The following is an 18568-nucleotide window of genomic DNA, read 5'->3' as shown; positions in this document are numbered from 1 at the left end:
TCGATGCTGGTGGGAGGGGCAGTGATGCGGAATGGGCTGGCCCCACACCCACATGTGGTGGATAAGAACTAAGAGGGATCTCTCTGGAGTGAAGGGTTCCAACCTCACACTAGGCTCTCCAGCCTAAGGTTCCAGTGCCAGGATGATAAGTCTCCACAACTTCTGGCTATAAAATCCAGCAGGGATTGAGGCTGAGGGAGACGGAGACTGCTGGACCCTCTGGCAGTTCCTCTTAAAGAGCCCATGCACAGACTTACTCAGACTCACTTCCTCTGAACTTCATGGCGGCAGCAGATTGAAAGCCACCAGAGAAATATGGGGAGGTACCGAACTATCCAGCATCAGGCTGAGATCTGGGGGGCAGCTTTCTCCCAGAGAGAAGTGCTGGCAGAGTCCACTGTCCCTGCTCTAAGCCCTCCCCACTCAGAGCTACAGAGCTGGCAGGTGGGTGCCACGTCTGAGATTCCGTCAGCCTGAGTCACACTGTTTGCCCCACCCTGAAATCTTGCCCCACCCAACTGTCAGGCCCACCTAAACTGTTTCCAGTGACTTTTCCATACAAATTGCTTGACTTGGCCCATGCTTCAGATTTTCCTAAATTCTCTCAAACAAGCAGCAGCTGGCTTCAGCAAGCCCTATACCTCTTGCTAAGTTGCCCCAGGCCTGGCACTAGCAGCAGCTCGCCTTGGTTTACCGCATGGTCTCACCTGGGCACCTCCAAGCTCAGCACAAGATGCAGCCATCTGCAGATCATGCTGTAGCTTATCTGTGTGACCCTGGTCAGAACACGGGTGGCGGCTGAACTTGGACATGCCCACAGCAATCAGGGATCAACTACAACAGAAATGTGCACATAGCCCATACAGTGGGCACACCTCAAGTACCCAGTTTGGGTAATAGCGGATGCTGTGCCACTGGACCCTACAGGACACCAACTGTAGTAGGCCACTCTGTCAAGCTTGGGAGACATAGCAGCTCTACCTAGTACATAGAAACAAACTCAGGAAAGCTGTCAAAATGAGGAGACAAAGAAACATGGCCCACATGAAAGAACAGGACAAAACTCCAGACAAAGAGCTAAGCAAAATAGAGATGAGCAAGCTACTAGCTGTAGAGTTGAAAACACTGGTTATAAGGATGCTCTAGGAACTTAGTGAGAACCTCAACAGTATAAAAAAGATCCAGTCAGAAACAAAGGATACATTAATTAAACTAAAGAATACTTTATAGGTAATCAACAATAGAGTAGATGAAGCTGAGAATCAAATCAGCGATTTGGAATATAAGGAGGCAAAAACAACCAATCAGAACAGTAAGAAGAAAAAAGAATCCCCCTCAAAATGAGGATGGTGTAGGGAGCCTCAGGGACAACTTCAGGCATACCAACATTTGCATCATTGGGGTCCCAGAAGGAGAAGAGAGTGAACAAGAAAATTGGAAACCTAGTTGAAAAAGTAAAGACAAAAAACTTCTCTAACTTTATGAAACAAATAGACATACAAGACCAGGAAGCACAGAGAATCCTGAATGAGATGAACCAAAAGAGGGGTTCCCACACTAAGACACATCATAGTTAAAATGCTAGAGGTTAGCCTTGGCTGGTATGGCTGGTATAGCTCAGTGAATTGAGCACCGGTCTGAGAACCAAAGGGTCACTGGTTTGATTCCCAGTCAGGGCACATGCCTAGGTTGAGGGGCAGGTTCCCAGCTGGGAGGCATGAGAGGCAACCGCACATTGATGGTTCATCCCTCTCTTTCTCCTTCCTTTCCCCTCTCTAAAAATAAATAAATAAAATCTTAAGCAATTAAAATGCTTTGGTTAAAGATAAAGAGAGAATCTTAAAAGCAACGAGGGAAAAGCAATTAATTAACTAAAAGGGAACACTAAAAGGGAGCCCCCATAAGACTTTCAGCTTATTTCTCAAAAGAAAATTTGTAGGCATGAAGGGATTGGCGAGACTCAAAGTGATGAAAAGCAAGGACCTACAACCAACTCTACCTAGCATAGCTGGAATTAAAAGGCAGATGAAAAGGTCCTAGAGAAAAAACTAAAGTTCATCGTCACCAGACCAATATTACATGAAATTTTAAAATCTTCTTGAAGAAGGAGGAGAAGGAGAAGGAGAGGAGGAAGGGGAGGAGGAATATGAATAATGAAATGACAAGAAATATAAATCTATCAATATTTGAATCTAAAAAACAAAATAAACATGTAGAACAGAAACAGAATCAAAGATACAGAGAATGTTCTGATGGTTGCCAGATGAGAGAGGGGTCAGGGGGATGGGTGAAAAAGGTGAAGGGATTAAGAAGTACAAGTTCGTAGTTACAGAATAGTTATGGAAATGTGAGGTCCAGCATTCAAGATAGAGTAGCCAAACCCATGGTCACGGACAATGGCATAGGGATTGCCTGAGGGAGTATGGGGAGGCTCAATGTAGGGGTGTCAAGAGGAAAATTGGGACAACTCTAATAGCATAATCAAGAAAACATAATTTAAAAACACAAGAGAGATTTTATGGTGCACTGAATTTCTCTGAACTTTGATCATTGACTTACCAGCCTCTAGAACTGTGAGAAATAAATGTTGGTTGTTTAAAAATATTTCCTTTGGCAAGGTTAAATATCACTGGAAGGGCACTACTGTTTTTGGACAAGTAGGAAATATAGGAAAAATAGTTTTCTTAAAAGGATGCCTTATCCATGGCCTTTTTTTGCTTCCAGTTTGGTTTGGAAGGCAAATTTAACACATTAGTAATGATGAAGATAAGACATCCTATAGTAAACAATGGAGTTGTATGATGAAAAAAAGAAAAAAACTCAGTAGCATATAGTGAAGTGACAATACATTCAAAAGGTGGTAATAAGCCAACTTGGACTGGAGGGTTAGAAATAGAAAAGTTGTTGGAGCTTTCCTCCTTTACTTTCAAGCAATTTGACTTTGGACAGGTTATGCAGCCTTTCCAAACCTCTGCTTTCTGTATGGAAAGAGGGGATCGTGATGCTGAACTCAATTTTTTTTTTATGCTTGTAAAGAAGAGCTAGTCCTTGTAAAACTCCTACTATGGTGAATGTGCAATAAATGATAGTTCATATAAAATTTTAATAGAACATGGAACTTAAATGAAAGAGAGACTATTAGTCTATCATGCTTTGCACATAGTAGGTGTTCACTACAAGCAGGGGAGATGGAAGAGAGAAGTGGAACACACGTTGTGAGCAAATATATGAAGCTCTAAGAACATCTGTGAAGGCCGAGAGGACACATGACCAGGGGGACAGGCCATGAAGCACAATTCTGTTGTGTTCATGATATTAGGAGATTCTGAGAGTTCAGGTACTTGGAAGCTAACTCACAAACTATAATCCATGAAATAAGTATTCATTATATTGTTTCTCACAAGAGGTACAAATCTTAGCCCAAAATGAACTAGTAGTATAAAAAACATAACTAAAATTTAAAAAATCTTCAATTCCCCTGGAATTAAATTCCCTAGCTACCACAAAAAACCATTTCAGTTTTTCTTGATTTGTCTCTAAATTTCAGGGGAATTCATGTAATTTCAAGGTGGCATATGACCCATCTTGCCCTTGAGTCATCTGTCCATGCAGATATTTGATGACTGATCCATGGTTCCATGTGGTCCTTGCTCACTGATCCATTCAGTAAATCACCCAGACGACTCTCATTCATGGCCACGTAGGTGTCAGGCTCAGTGGGTCTCTCTGTTACTTTCATGCCGGGCTTGAGGACTGAGGCATCATTCTATTGCTTTCATGCCATTCTCTGGCAAGGGACTTCCCCTGGCACAGATCTACGCCTTTTTGTGCCTTGCTGTCTAATCTGTAACGTTATCACTGCTCTGGGTTTATGATCTAAGAAGAGGGGCAAATATCCACGTTTGTTCTCTGCTTCCTAAACCAAGTCAGGGTCTGGCTCCGTCGCTGAAGTTTTAGTATGAAAGTAGAGTGAATACTGTGTTTCTCTAAACTGCCACGCTTCGTCTTTCTTCTGCTCTTCCCCAGCCTAGCAGATTATTTCCCTAGTGCGTAGGGGAAATCCCTCCCCGTATAAATCTTGATGGTTTCCCCTAGACTCATGTTTGCCCTTAAAACAACCCTTTTATGGGTTCAGGATTTTGGAAAATATAAACCAGAGACTTATAGGAAGTTTCTGTTTTCCACCCCACCCTGTCGCACCCACATCCTCAGGAAATAACTCAGAATACAGTATTTGCCTACACTGGGTGAGCAGGTGGAAAAGGGAAAGTGGGAACTTTAGGGAGAAATTCATTTATATTTCAACATCCTGTGGTAATGACAATGCATCACCGTTACCTTACAATTTGCTATGCAAATTGGGACTGGATAGAGACCTTACATTGGTTATTTCAACTTGGCCAGTCTCCTTCAGCAAGGCACTTGAGCACATTTTTATTCGTCTGTATTCCTCATCCACAGCGTTTGGAAAAAAATTCTGTTCTGATTCCTTTAGCTCAATTTATGAAAATTCAGATTAGTTGGCAGAAATGTTAGTGTCTGGCAATCACAATTCTGAGATCATAGCGGCCACATTTTAAGTTAGTTATGTGGGTCTTGAGCTCATTTTACAAAGGAGATGACGGCACTGCCGACTTTCCTCTCTTGGAAGAGTCCTACACAGTCAAGGCTTATTTTCTGCCCAAAGTTTCTTGGTCACTTCCCAAGGGCATAAAATTACTTTTCGCAGTTTTGTGGTGAGTAGTGGAGCATATAGCATTTTTACTTACATTTTTCTTTAATACAGAAATCAATGAGCAGGTTGGTAGAGTTTCAATTTAAGTCCGTGCCTTCTGGAAATAAATCCCTGATCTGTGCTGTGCAGAATGAACAAAATACCAGGCTGCGTTCCATTCAAGAGCGGGTTTTCTAATCTAAGGAGTGTTGCATGGGTCTGTGATTGCTTTTATGTCCTCGTTTCTCTATTAGATATCCGCTTCACCCTGAGTGTCAGATAGTCTCTCTGTCAGATAGTTTAGCATCCCCAAGGGATACCTGTGGGGTTTGATGCTCTAGCCTCAGCATTTTCAATGACGCAGCACAATTTGAATGGGGAATGGCAAAGGAGTGAGTGACTCATGACACGAGTGTTCAGTCTTGCTTTCCTAAATGTCCAAATAAATATTTGGTTCTAGGTTGGAGTATAAACATCCAGCTGTACAGAGAGGAATTCGTGGTGGAGAGCGGCCCAGCCCTTTGGGAGACTTTCTTCAAGAAACTGCTGATCAGCTCCTGCCATGAAAGCACAAGTGTGAAGGCAGCCGTGAGGCTTCTTTTCACCCATGATGGCAGCAGTGACGTTGTTCAAGTGCATTTTTACTGAAGCTGCGTGTGACATTATTCTTGAACAGTTGACGTGTTGGGACCATCTGGCACGTCGCTGCACCAGCACCATATGGTGAAGTGCCAAGGGCAGGAAGCTGTGGTTTTTTTCATCGTGCGCTACTAACAAAAGACTCGGGAGTCAGTAACTGTTTGACATTCCTGAAAGGGTGTTCAAGTTGGAGAGCCCACCCTTAGACAATAAAACAACGGGCAACAGGGTAATAATTGTGTGTGTGCGTGCGTGTGTGGGCATACATGGACTTACAAGATGTGGAGTCACCCCAGGGACCCAGGACAGTCTGGTTTCGTTGCTGGAGCAGATAAATTACAGAGCAGTGTGGCTGCCAACACATCACTGTTTGAACTGAGCGAAGTAATTCAAGCAGACAAACACTTTAGAGGGTTAGGGTTTCATTTTGTTTTGTTCTCTTCCCGTCTCCGACACACGAGACAGAAAAATGAGGGAGGCCTCTTGTATTCTGCCTCTGCCTGTGCCCTCCATCAGTCCTAAATTCTGCTTCTGGATGGGTCCTATATCAGTCCTGCAGTCAGCACTCACCTGGGACAGCACAGCAGGGACAGCAGGCTTCAGGGCCTTCCTCCCAGGTGTTAGGAAATTCCAGGAGGTGCAGGCTTTCCAAACTGCTGGTGCTTCCAGAACGTTTGTCAACAGGTGTTAGTTGATCACAGTTCGGCCGTAGCATCTGTAATGACTAAAATTACTGCTACATTGGACTCAAAACTTTACAGAATGGCTAACTACTGGTCTTACGAGACAACTGTGTTTAAAGCCACAATGGTAGAGTTGACATTTCAGGAGTCAAGAAGACTAAAATGAATTTGGATCCAATACCCAGTAAGTGTGAATGGTGGCAAATTACTAAGTCTGCTTAAATATCATTTTCATTATGAAGATACTGAAAACTTTCTTAAAGATTAGTTGAGAAAAGAAGTATGAAATCATCTGACAGATTTAGGGCTCAGTAACTTTTAGGTGAATTACTTAAAAATCACCATTTCTCTTGTCCTTTAACCTATATAAAATTTTAATAGAGTTTAAAGTAAAAGGGATATGCCTGTCCACCTGATTTTTAATTTTACTTTTCGAACAATGAGTGTTATTTTCCCCCAGGTTTCCAGCATGATGGAGAGGGTACGCTTTCAGATTTGTGCATGTGTTTTCCATTTCTCCTTTTGCCTCTTAGATTTTAAGAGATGGGTGTCTGTCGTAGAAGAGGAAAGGCTGTGAGAAAGCTATAGTGAGTCAGCTTTGTTTTCAGCAAAGCAGAGAGAAGGCGGATTGCTTAACGAGGGGCAGGGGCAGGGGCAGGCTTTCAATGATGTTGCCCTTGAGACTCGTTCATTTGTGGGGACGGATTGCACTCTTGCTTGGCACGGTCAGTCTGGAGGACAGTCTGCACTGGTCAGTTTTCAACTGCATGGGTAGTCCACATGGGCATAGTCAGCCTTCAGTTTCCATAAAGCTTTCTAGGTCATTTGGCATTGTTTTACTTTGTTCTGGAAAGAAGCTACCCGTCAATTGACTTGCTTTTGAAAAATGTCTAGTCTTAAGAATCACAGATTTTCATTCTTGGAAACTACTTTATCATTTAAACATTCAATCATTTATTTAACCATGAGTTCACATGTACATTTATTTATGCTTTCATATATCCATGCATTCCAGAAATAGGTTAAATGCTGGCACAGGTAAATCACTGGGCCACATCACCTGGTTGGGGCAGTTTATCTGGGCAAATGCTCTATCTACTCAGCAGGGTTGTGGGAGTCCTTGTTTGTAAAAGGGTCCTCTAGACAAACAGAACCAATATGTTGTTTGCTTGTTTATTATAAAGAATTGCCTCTCCCTGACTTGCATGGCTAGGTTTGGTTGAGTGTCTTCCTGCAAACTGAAAGGTCACCGGTTCAATTCCCAGGCAGGGCACATGCCTGGGTTGTGGGGCCTGATCCCTGGTTAGAGTGTGTGTGTGTGGCAACCGATTGATGTTTTTCTCACACATTGATGTTTCTCTTGCTCTCTTTCTCTCTTCTTTTCCCTCTCTCTCAAATAAATAAAGAAATACAATCTTAAGAAAAGAACTGGTTCATGCAGTTGTGGAAGCTCAGAAGTCCCAAGCAGGCTCAAGACCCAAGAAGAGCTGATGTTTCAGTGGGGACGGCAGGCAGGACAAGACTGGTGCCCTGGCTCAAGGCAAAGAGACAGGAGTGGTTCTCTCTCACTCAGGGGGAAATGCCAGCCTTGTTGCTGTATTCCACCCTTCAACTGATTGGGTGCAGCCCACCCACACTGGGGAGGGAGATCTCAGCTTACCCAACCCAGTGTCAACCTTATCGAGATACACCCTCACAGCCACACCCAGAATAAGATTTGACCAACCATCGGGTCATCCTGTGGCCCATGCATGTTGAACCAGAAAAAGAACCACCATACCATTTTTATTGTTGAAATAATGCAACACTGAACTCAGTGAACAACCGTGTTATGAATTAAAACTTGTCTTCAGAACGTCTGTTTTTCAGAGCTTGACAATTCCTTTCTGGAGAGCCTGTCGTTTCCTCATGGCTCTGGTATTTATTTTATGTTTTCCTTGAAATTACAAGTACTCCTAAAAGTTATTGGTTGGCATCCTGCTTTAGAATGGTCCTAAAGTTTGTCTATGTAATGGCTATTAAAATATTCAGATATCAATCTGGCCCTAGGAAAGAACAAATATTTAAATTTTTAAAAATGCATCAACATTTTGAGGCTATGCTCTATAAGAGAACATTTAACATCCCACATGTCTTTCATAAACATTTCCCACTTGCCCGTGTGCAGAATTTCTATTGGCATGATCATCTCTATTCAATTGCCATAAAGCACCTCCCACTAAGAAAGCTGCTTTGGATTTTTATATATTTTAAGCAGCACCATAAAAAAGAGATCTCTTGCTCTTTTTTAAGGAGAAGGAGCAAGAAATATATTTATTGTCATACGGAGGTTACCTTTAAAAGCAAATCCTTGGCCAAACCCTCTCTTTCTCTCCAAGTCTCTGTCTCCTACTACGGTCCCCTGGTCTTCTGTTCTCATTGCCAAATTCAAGGTTTGCACATGGCCTCTTCCTTCACGCTGAGGGTCTGTGGCTCTGGGGTTTGGCATCATTCATTCTCAGATTACAACTCAGAATTAGATGAAATAACTGCAACTTCAACTGAACCGTGCCTTACATGAGAATTCGTGTTAACTTACATGCTCTTTCATTTACATTCTGAATGGCCTTCACCCAATTCACAGCGACATTTAAATTAGGGGGAACAGATAGTTAAAAATTAAATTTGTGTTTTGTTTAGATAGGCCATGGACCCTACATACCCAAATGCATAACTTAAAAAAAAATCCTTTGCTCCCAGGCTGGCCATAAATATAGCTGGGATAGTCAGCTACCACACCTATGGCATCACTCAGAGTGAGGTAAAACCCAGGTGCTGCCTAATGCGTCCCTCCTGTGTCCTGGCTTATGAATAAAACTCATGTGGCCATCAACACGTGTCCAGCCCTGCTCTCTGCCGCTCCTGCAGCAGAGGACTCCGCAACAGTGCCGTCCACTCCACCCTCGCCCTGTATCCCCTGTGAAGTGGACGTTTTCATTGCGCTCTCTCCAATGAACTCTTTTACCTGGTACAGCACCTATCATTCAAAATCCCACCAGAACACACACATTCTATTCTGGAGAATTCTGTAGGCTAGAACAAGGCTTCCTAAATCTCATCGAAAAACACTTCCTTCCCCTTATACCTTAATCCAGTTAACATGTTAATTGATAACATTTTTCTTTAAATCATTAGAAATCTGATGCCCTTGTTTTAGGTCTCTAGCCCTTGACCACCAAACTTCCTTCGTAAATAAATTCCTTCTCCCTATAAGGCAGGCACCTAATGGTTTAGTCGCTAGTTGAATTTTATTTTCAGACCGATCTTCCTGAAACTAGTCAAGACTTGTAGGGAAGCACTTCTCAAGGCGTGGAAATGTGACTCAGCACTCAACACGGAAAACCAGTGGGGAGCGAGCGGCACACAGGACCACGCCCACAGAGAGGTTTTCCCGAGGGGAATCAGGCCTGCACTGTAACTAGGCTGCTATGAGACTTGGGTTTTGCCAAAATTCCCTCACCATGACTTGAGACAGCAAGGGTTTACTGCAAAGTAACTTCCTAAAATCTGAGCTAAATCTCACAAGTATGGAATGTTAACAATCCAACCGCTTTTCCCTTTACATTTGCAAATATCCTGCTTCTTTGATGTAATTAGCAACATCCTCGCCTTTGTTGTCTCTAAAAGGTAACCACCTAATGTGAACCCATGCCCAGTAAATGAGGATTTACCATTACACGCTCCTTGTAATGTACCCAGGAAAACAATAAAAGCCTGTTGAGGTGGGCTCGGGCCCCCTCTCTCTGACTCAGAGAGTGGCCATGCCCTCCCTTTTTCTCCACCGGATTCCTGTAGTCTGTGCGTATTTTTTCTCCAGCAGCTGCAACGTACACGGGTCCTGCCGGCCAGGGTCCACCACAAAGACTCATTTGTACAGAATAAAAAACGAATTCTATGAAATCAGAAATTACATGAGAATGCTTTTTAGAACATATTTATATAAGGTGATGATGAAATTTAAATTCAGAAACTCGAAGTTTTTAAAATAAAACATTGATTCTAAGGAAGAGTACATTACATATGCGATCGGAAACTTCAAATGCACGTAGCCGCCTAGACTGGAAGTTCTTCCATTGGAGAGTTCGGGGCATAGTTATTTTCTGAAGTAGGTGTATATTATAGATGTCTAGTTGCAGGTTTCTAAGTTCTAAAAAGACGCTATTTAACCTCTGTCTCTTGCGTGCGATCACACAGAATAGATTCACATCCAGATCACTTCTGTGTGGGGACAGCTCGATTGGAATGAGATGGACTATAACCAAGTGATTTCATTGACTGGAAAGTTTTACTATTCCTGGCATTTGAAAAGGCACCGGGCTTGTACTTTCTACAGCATTTATACATTTCCTTTTGATTTTACAGCAATACTGGTGTAGGCTCAGTTTATTTCTCACACTACCTCTCTGGAATTGAGAGAGAAGATGTGGCCTGGAGAACTCCCCTACACAGCCAGGTTCCTGTTGACTAATTCTGTGATCACCGAGAACAGGCTCCCCGTCCCGGAGGCCAAACGGACAGCAGGCCCTGCTCGGCTCGGGGAGGGTGGTTTCTGCGACACCTCCTCGCTGTGGAGGGGAAGAGAATCCAGCCGACCTCTAGTCACACGTTCACCAACCGTTCTGAGGGTGGGAGATGAGGGCTGTGGGTGTGATGAATGCCTGCATGAGTCACGGGGGAGGGGGGCGTTCGTGGGTCTCTCAGTCAGATGCCACTTTCGTATGAGAGGCTTGGAAAGCCCCTGGCACGGGAGGAGAGGGTGATGTCTCTTTCAAAAGTCCTCCAGTATAAAAAGGCATTTCCATTTTCAAGAACCCTGCGAATCCCTGGGAGAATGACGAACTAGTCCCTGTACTAGAGCACCCCTACCCCCGCGGACCCCCCAGTTATTGGTGTTTGCTTTTCCTGTGGGAGAACCAGACGGCTTCTCGCTGTAACTTGAACCACAGGGAGGCCTGTGCCGTTTCTTTCTTTCTCTCAGCTCAGAGACGCCTATGTGTCGGCCAGGCAAGGTTTGCTCCTCCACCCAGCTGTTTCTTTTTCTCTCTACTTTTATTGTTGACACTGTTACAGATTTCCTCAGTTTCCCCACCTTTGTCCCCTCCACCCGGCGCCCGCCCGTGTCTTCCCTCTGGCCATCACTGCACTACTGTCTGTCTGTGGGTTATGTATGCATGGTCTTTGCATCCAGCTTCTTTGTTTTATGTTTTAAATATTATTTAGAAAATTAAATGGATTTGAAGGACGTGCTGTCCCATCCTCATAATAAAATGATAACTTCTCATTATGGGAAAGTTGGAAAAGTGAAAAGAAAACAAATTATTTAGTTTTGCTCAATCAAAGTAAATCATTGGTAATTGTTAGTTTTTTTTAATTCCAATTCTCTCCTATCATGCCCCTTGCCCCATAAACTTGTCCCATTCATTTTAGTGCTGGATTTTATCATATACTTAAAGCCTTTCAAAATTGCAGCATTTACAATAGCCAAGATAGAGAAATAACCTAAGTGTTCATGAATGGATAAAGAAGATGTGTGTGTGTAAATAAATATAAATGAATGAATGATAGAATGCAACTCAGACATAAGAATCAATGAGGTCTTGCTGTTTGTGATGACATGGATAGACCTGGAGGGTGTTATGCTTGGTGAAATTACTCAGACTGAGAATGACAAATGCAATATGTTTTGCTTACACGTGGAACATGAAAAACAAAACAAACAAACAAAAAACAGAACACAAACGAAACCTCATAGATACAAAAACAGACTGGTGGCTGCCAGAGGGGAGGGAGGCTGGGGGCTGGGCCACTCGGATTATAAGACAAACCAGCCACAGGGGTGTGACTGGTCCATAGTATTGTATTGCGTGTTTGCAAGTGTGCTTGCAACGTGAAAGTGCTCATCACAAGAAAACTTTTTTTGTAACTTTGTATGATCACAGATGGTATATCAATAGCAAATCACCAAATCATTATGTAAGACCCTTGAAACTAATATAATATTTTATATCAATTATAGTTTTGTTTAAAAAAGACTTATACACGTTCACTTTAGGTAAATTAGTAAGTGAAGAGATGTATACAGAAGCACGAGAAATATCAATCGTCAGTGTTAACATTTTGGCATATTTCTCTACCAATGACAGTTCATTGTCAGCATGAAAGATGGTTTCTTTTATAACCCAAAACTTCCTATAAACATTACTTATAAAAGCTGAATAAGACTGGACATTTTAAGGATATATAAAAGCTTTTTAAAAGCAGTCCTCAAAATTATTTCCAATATACTATTTTTTGAGGAAACAAGGAGAAGCCTGCGTCCCCGAGTGGCCAACTCTCCTTCCTTCCACAGGCTTTGATCCCTAATAAACATCTTGCACCCACACCCCATCTCCAGGTCTACTTCCAGACGTTTCTACCTGTGATACCCCAAAACAATGGGAGAACTTTTGGTCTCATTTTGATTTTTCTTCCCAATTCCTGCAAATATAAATTCCCTAGAAATGTACAAAGATTTCCAGAAAGAAATGATAGTGTTCCTCCAGTCCTTTTACATACGTCTTGCTGGTTTTATTTTGGTTTTCAGAGACTCCCTGCCTTATATATAGATTATAGGGAATATTTGAAAACACAGGCAATGATTATCTTCCACATAATGATGAATACTGAGTGCCTACTAAGGACCAGGCACTGAGTGAATGAATTGTATTTCTGTTATAGTAGGAAGCAAATGAAAAACTTGAGGCCTCCTTCCGGAATACAGGTAGAAACTCAGGATTTACAGAACCTTCTCATTGCGAAGGAGGGAATAAGATTGGGGAAAAAAAGATCCCAACTTCTAAAAGCATTTTGGGAGAATCACAGATTCGATGAATTGCAAAATTCAGATCCATTACTTAGAAAGCTTTATTCAGCTTTCCAAACAACCCTGCGCCTTTTCCTTGGATTTACTAACAAAAAACATGACAGAAAGAGTGATTTTGGTTCTCATTGGCCATGACTATTATCGGTGGAAAACGAGTCCAGGCAGTGTTGAGAGGAGGGAATTTTCTGAGACCTCTGCAGGATGAAGGGGTTCCAGGGTAAACTTTATCGATGGTATAAAATTAAGAGGGCTCCCCCCCTCCTGACTTCCTAATGTCCCACCTCTGTTCAGTCTTGTCTTCAGTAAGGCCAGGATAAAGCCCGCACCTGGTTTCTGCTCTGTATTAAAGTACCGTCCAGTTCAGCATGCGTCTAGCTCCGTGTGTTTCCAGCTGCAGTCCGTTGCTGTGATGCAGTGTGCGGGCTCCCCCCTGGGGCTTGTGCACTGAGTCCATGCCGCCAATGGCCACATGGTTTTTAAGGCCACATGGCCAAGGGCAGAACAGGTGCAGACTGAGTGTGTGCCATCAGGTGAGGGAGAGAGAGAGAGAACAGGGCATGCTCACATGCCTCTTTGTTCCCCTGAGATTACATTAGTCTGGGCTTGGAAAAGACCAGAAGCTTTTTCAAATCGGCCAGTAAATTTCCCAAGTTTTTGCAAGCTTTGGAAAGCTTTACACCCCATAGTTAGACTTGTCACAAGTGGGCACAGGTAACCAGATTCTTAGTGATTGCAAACAGTGAACTGAGCAGAACGCACAGAGAAAGAGAGTGAGCAGATTTATTAAGCGATAGTACACTCTGCAGAGCATGGGAGTGAGTGAACTCTGAGCAGAGATTGACCCTTAGCAGCAGGAAGGATTCTATTCTTATAGGGCAGCTCTTCCCTGGCTAGTTTTGGCGGACTTTTGTTGTGCATGTACAAGTAGTTATACCACTTTTAAGTTACTGAGCTTGTGGTCTCCCATGATTTTCCTTGACTGCCTGTTGCAGGAGGGGGTCCCATAATGCTAACTTATTATAATGCTATTATAATGAAGCAGGGGTCATGTAGCATCTTCTGCGCAGGTGCCCTCGTGATTCACCACGATTCAGCACTTTTCCAGGAAGTGGGGACACCTAGTCTTAGAAGAGGGTCTCTGTCCTGTACCGATGTCCTTTGTCCTAGTCCTGGCCTGCCCCTGGAGATTCCTCACTCCTGAATACCTCCTGCCTCAGCCCGACAAGCCTCTTTTGCCAGTACCTCCCCTCCTGCCCCCCAACAACCTGGCACTGGAGGGGGAAAGATAGGGAGGAGTGTTAATCCCTTTGGGGATAAATGCTGTGATCCCCTGGGGTGTGGAGCTGTAGCTTCCTGGCTAAGGAAGCCCGCTTGTGCTCCCCATTTTATTAAGCTCATTGCCTATGTCCATTTGCGCCCCCATTTTAATTAATGATAAGTTAAATACTGATGGTAACATGATCAATGCGGAGAAAATCATTCAGTACTTTGCTTGCACAGGGAAAGTCACAAGTGATGATTCATCGATCTAATTTTCTTTGTGATTAATAAAGCATTCTGCACGCCACAACTAACCTGTAGTTAGAGATGTGATTTTTCCCTTCCCCTCTCCTTTTCTACTCCCTTCTCCCTCCCTTCCTTCACCCTCACTTAATCCCCCCTACCCTTTATTTTGCTTTATGGAATTTTAAAGAGGAGCTTCAAGTTATAACTTTAAGGTGTGCCACAATAAAGTTGTTGGTATATTATTGAGCTACAACGTCTTGAATGACCATTTCCTCTATCATATTTACTACAGATTTAAGAGAGTGTGTTGGATTGTTTTAAATAGACTTGTTTCACAATAAACGTGTCCCTGTCTAATTATCAAATACTCTTTTAGAAGTAACTCACAAGAGATTTGGTGGAGAAATCAGCAACCTCTCATTCATGCTGGCGAGCTTCCCGGATCCTTCTTATTGACCAGAGGTGCCGGGAAGTGGCTTATTGACAAAGCCTGCATTTGGCGGCTTTTGTTCTCTCTCTCCGAGGCCATGTGAAGAGGAAGGGTTATTTCTCCCAGCGCCGAGCTTCTGGTTTTTTTTCTTCCACGTAGGCATTTTGATGTATAACATGGGCAACTGTGCACCCGGTGTGTTCTCTCGAATGTGATTGTGGTTTATACCAGTGGGTAGCGACAAAAACACTAACGATCTTACAACAATTTGGATTCTGATGGGTGAGCAGGGCGAGGGAGAAATAAACCTAACAGCTTAGGTGAGGCTGTGGCGTTGAAACAGAAGGGAGTTTGTGGTGAGCGGCTGAGGGGTGTGGTGTCAGAGTCACGAGTCCTTGCTTGAGTGACATGCAGGAAAGGATCCCACCGTTCCTTTGCCTCGGGAAATGCCAACATTTTCCAAATGCGTATTATGTACCAGATGGTATTTACGTATTTATACGCTTTTGCAGAAATGAAGATGGCGGGATGTTGACATCAGAATTTGCATCAGGGCCAAAATAGTGTTTAGAGGGCTCTTTGGCCCCTTTGGTCACCATCTGGGGGCGTTTTTCAGTTTCATTGCCTGACATAAGCAGTGGTGACTGCCACCTGCCCACTCAGGCTTGCACGGAGGGACACGGGCCGGGAGGAAGGGACTCACAGATGAAGATATAGGTGGGAGTCAGGGATGCTATGGCCTGAGAAGATCTCATAGTTTAAGGACTCTGAATTGCTCATCGCCAGTCTCTCACCTTCGTTAACACGTATTGATCCGTCTACACAGGGGATCAGGGTGCAATGACTCTTACCTAACGCCACTGATTGCGTGCAACTTTGAAGTTGGCCTTTGGGACAAAAATATGAGACCAATGACTCGCATGAGGATCAAAAGCTCTGCAGTCCCTCCTCTGGAGTGTGACTCCTGGGCAGAGAAATACGCCAGATAGGATCCAAAAGTGTCTTTGAGGGAAGATTCCAGAAAATTCTTTAATGCAGGGCTCTAATGTAAGTATCTCACTTTTAAAATATTGGTCCAGTGTTGCAATCATAAGATTTTGGGTATATTGAATAAAGTAAAATATGATATTAGAATTAACTTCATCTGATTCTTCTTTTGAAATGTGGCTACTAAAAAAACTTAACATTACATTTGTGGCTCGTATTTGTGGCTTTCATCATGTTTCTACTGGACAGTCTTGCTTTAGGTCATGTTTACAGGTAGTTACTGGTGACAACTTGGGAAAAGTGGAAATCTCATCTACACACCCGATAGAGAAAAGGGTGTGCAGATGGTTGAGGACATGCTTGTGGAGAATGTCCACATGTGCAGATCTCGAAGGAGGAGGAGGACGGGAAGGAGCCAGATGGTAAACGGGACAGTGAAGAGAGTGCTGTCACAGGACAAGAGGAAGAGGGAGTTTAAGAGGTGGGTTAGGGAACGGGATCACTGTCAAGAATTTGGCACATTTCTACCATGGTTGGAGGACATATGGAGGATTGTACTCCAGAAAGGTGAATGATCAAATGTAAATTTTAAGAAATGGATTTTGGCAGCAAAATAGAGAAAAGCTTTGGTTGGGGAAGAAGCTGAATCCCAGGTGGTCAGTTAGAAAATCAGGGCCTGAGAACAACCCAAAAGCCTTTAAGCATCGATAAAGCCAAACAGAAAAGGATCGTTTTCACTTCGGGAAAGAACTTTCTATTTATTTTCTTGTAGTGAAAAATGAGGTGAGATTTCGGTAATTTGAGACATGTGTCTTCTGTTTATAAAACCCAGGAAAATGGGTTGCGATGAAAATCGGTGTCACAGGTGATTGAAGATGCTTTCTGTGGGGAGCAGAGAAGCCTGTGAGGAAATCAAAGACACACAAAAAAGAAAAGATTTCTAAGAAACCAAGGTTGGATTTGTATATAATTTTCCCATGCAGGAAAAACTAGAAAAGAACCTTATTCCCCATCCTTGAAATCCTGACAGCAGAAAAGAATGGTTTCTGAAAAGAGTTTTCCTTGAGGCTCTGGCTCCATAAGTTATGACCATTTCAGGTACATCTAAGTGTTCACAAATCGAACCAATGTGTTCCAGCGTGTCCTTTACAGCAGAGATCGCGGAACGGAAAATGATTTCTTCGGAATGCTGCTGTGGGCAAAGAACCAATGGGAAACTATGGAAGGACAAAACTCGGGGTAAGGAGTGAAGATGAGCTGACCGTTGGGAAGATATTTGGACTGTGTTTAAGTGGCTGGTATCAAATCTTTGTGAGTTTAAAGGAAACGAGAGGAAAAAAGATGGTAAACAAAAATCAGTGGAAGTGTCCATGCGAGAACTGAACCAAACGGAAATGGCTAGTCAATTAGAGACATGTAGAAACTCAGTTCTGAGAGGGCACCTGAGACTCTGCTGGAAGCTATCAATTCAGAATTAAGATAACCCCATCTGTCATAGTAATAATAAAACAATGACAACAATAATAAGCAGTAGCAAACATTTATTAAGCAGGTATTATGTACCAGGTAGTGTTTATGTGTTTATAAGTTTTTACTGATTTATCACAATAACATCACAAAATAAGTATTTCTTCAATGTTTTAGAGGAGGCGCAGTGAGGTTAGGTGCTTTGCCCAGTGGGACACAGCTGGCCCTCCGTTTTGTCCTGGCTTCTCAAATGCTAGGAATACACAGGCCACAACAGGCAGCGTTGGCTGAGTCATACTGTGGTAACAAATGATTCGAAGTCTTAGGGGTATCTCATAGTAAGGGTTCTTTTGCCTGTTTGTCTGTTTTAAGACTCCATTTCAGGGTCCTTGGTCCCCTTCATGCCTGGTCTTAGGTGGAAGAAGGAGCTCCTGTAGAGAGCGCTGTTCGTCTCCGGGCAGAGGAAATAGTGATGCAACGGGAGAAACATGTGATGGCACTCATGGCTTCATCGGAAGGTGAACCTATCAATTTCTCTCATGTTTCTTTGGCCAGAGTAAGATATATTGTAAGCCCATCAATGGTGTGAGAGGTGTAATGCTTCCCAGGGAGGGCTTGAAGTCAGAGGACCCATGAGAAAGGTTTTTTATTTTTTATTTTTGATTTGTTGGTCATGTGAATCTTCAGCTTTCCAAGAAGTCAGTGTTATGATGCCTCCGGCCCCCTCAAATTCATTCTTGGGCTGTCCCTAACGAACAAAGAGTGACTGGGTAGCAGATCATCGTGCAGATGGAAGACTATGAACTTGAGAGCAGCTTCCTCTCTCCCTATGACTGGTAAGGGCAGCTAGGACACAGGGAAAACCCTGGCTGAGCAAGGACCTGGGAGGAAGACAGGATTTCAAGAATATATCAGGTCACGTGAGACAGAAGGTAAGGACGGACCTGGGCTGGGAGTTGGTAGATCAAAAAGACAGCAATCCCAGGATTTGGTGAAGGCTGATGGTTTATCACAGAAGCTATCAAGGAAAAAAACCCCTCAGTTTTTGAAAGGTGGCTCCATGCCCTGAATTCCTGTGTCTGAAAAACACCTCCCCTCCTGGGGGGTGAGCTCCTGGGGACTCTGCTCTGAAGTGATGGGTGTTACTATGTGTGAAAGGGGGACGATTACTGACAGCCTTATTTATGTAAATGGGGCAGGATGATGGAGGCCACCCTGTAGGCCCAAATCGCGCAGTCAGG

At 43.3% G+C, this 18568-nt stretch overlaps 1 pseudogene; it reads right to left on the bottom strand.

Moving 5' to 3' along the window:
- LOC119000065 (eukaryotic translation initiation factor 3 subunit F-like) overlaps positions 1-13391 on the bottom strand; it is a 76901-nt pseudogene extending 63510 nt beyond the window's left edge.
- Positions 13392-18568: the final 5177 nt, after the last annotated feature.

This window comes from Sturnira hondurensis, unplaced genomic scaffold, assembly GCF_014824575.4.
Source record: "Sturnira hondurensis isolate 20B ecotype Veracruz unplaced genomic scaffold, ASM1482457v3 Scaffold0015596, whole genome shotgun sequence".
In the NCBI taxonomy this organism is placed as follows: Eukaryota; Metazoa; Chordata; class Mammalia; order Chiroptera; family Phyllostomidae; genus Sturnira; species Sturnira hondurensis.
The sequence above is the reverse complement of the archived record's forward strand: the minus strand, read 5'-3'. Positions and strand labels throughout refer to the sequence as shown.